This window comes from Morone saxatilis, unplaced genomic scaffold (assembly GCF_004916995.1).
Source record: "Morone saxatilis isolate NCDOM2014 unplaced genomic scaffold, NCSU_SB_2.0 Contig11, whole genome shotgun sequence".
In the NCBI taxonomy this organism is placed as follows: Eukaryota; Metazoa; Chordata; class Actinopteri; family Moronidae; genus Morone; species Morone saxatilis.
Window position 1 is genome coordinate 3,330,936 of NW_023339663.1, and position 1,384 is coordinate 3,332,319.

Here is a 1,384-nt window from a genome sequence, read left to right on the forward strand (position 1 = left end):
TCCTGTTGGAATGTTGTGACGTCATAGAGTGATTATTCTTAGACCACCTTGAAGAAAACGTCAGATAATTAATCTTTACCTTTCAAATCTCACCAAGACCCGGTGTTAAACACAGTGTTAAGAGACCGAACAGGAAACATGGAGTTCTTTCAGAGAATTAAATCTGACTCTGATAAGAAGAAATCGCATAAGTCCAGCAAGGTGTCAGCTTATCACCATTATGTCTTGGCAACGATCCTTCCCGATGCAGAGCGTGAATATCTATCCATGCAAAAGACCAACAAAGGCCTCATGAAGGAAAATGAGATCCTCAAGAGGAAAGTTGAGTCTTTCAAAAGTGATGCTGAAAAGTTCAAGGCAGAGTGGCAAAAACTGGTCACGATCAACAAAGACAAAGACCACCAGATGACCAAGCTGATGCACTGCAAAAGTGAAGCATCAGTGTTGGGTAAGAGGTTTGGGACCCAGGAAAAAATCCTGAAGAGGGTGAACAAAGAGAATAAGGCCCTCAAGGATGAACTGGAGGCAACAAAGATTGAGCTGAAGTTGGTGAAGCAAAGTGCTGTCAGCCAGAGGGCCGAGCAGCAAAACCTGAAGGAACAGCTGGACCAGGTAAAAAAAGAAAGAGACGGCCTGAATGACAAGTGGCAACGCTTCGAAAATGAATGCTCTCAGCTGCGTGACAGAATCACCAACCAGCAATTAATCCTGAACAGCAAGGACCATCAGTCCAAACAGCAGATGAACCACATCCACGTCCTCAAGGAGAAGAACCAGCAACTTGAGAAGGAGATGGCCTGTAAAGAAAACGATACAGAGTACCAGAGGCGCGAACTCCAAAAGTGTGAGAAAGACCTCAACAGAGAGAAGGAGAAGCTCAGAGAGAGCAAAATCTATCAAGCTGTTGGGGATAAAATGGACAGAAAAATTGTACTAGTCCAACAGAAGAAGAAGGCGGCCCATGGCGAGGGAGAAACAAAAGTCTTGGTGGACAAACAAAGACAGATTTCCCTCACATCTGAAATAAATTCAATTAGAAATAATAATTAAATACAATAATAAATTATGACCTTTCGGTTTGTAAGAATATACCGAAATAAGACAATAAGTATGTTTCACAACTCTTAATTTAAACGTGATGACAGGTGTGTTTATCGAAAACTATAAATTCTTGTTTTTGGAAGTTCACCCACTGATGTGCTGACATGGGGTCTACAAGGGAACCTATTATGCTCATTTTCAGCTCTTTGTTAGTCTGACAAACCACTAGACACGTTCTTCCTTAAGGGACGCCTTTTCTATATTGTAAAAACTGGTTGACTGGTGACTCAGGCGACGTATGGTGGATTTGGATGAATTTGAGCAGATGATTTCCGGGACTTAA

General features: G+C 42.0%; 1 protein-coding gene across 1 annotated transcript in view; it reads left to right on the forward strand.

Annotated features, from left to right (window-relative positions):
- The window catches only part of slc22a18 (solute carrier family 22 member 18), a gene marked incomplete at its 5' end in the record, with an annotated part of 8,583 nt that overhangs the window by 963 nt on the left and 6,236 nt on the right, over positions 1-1,384 (forward strand).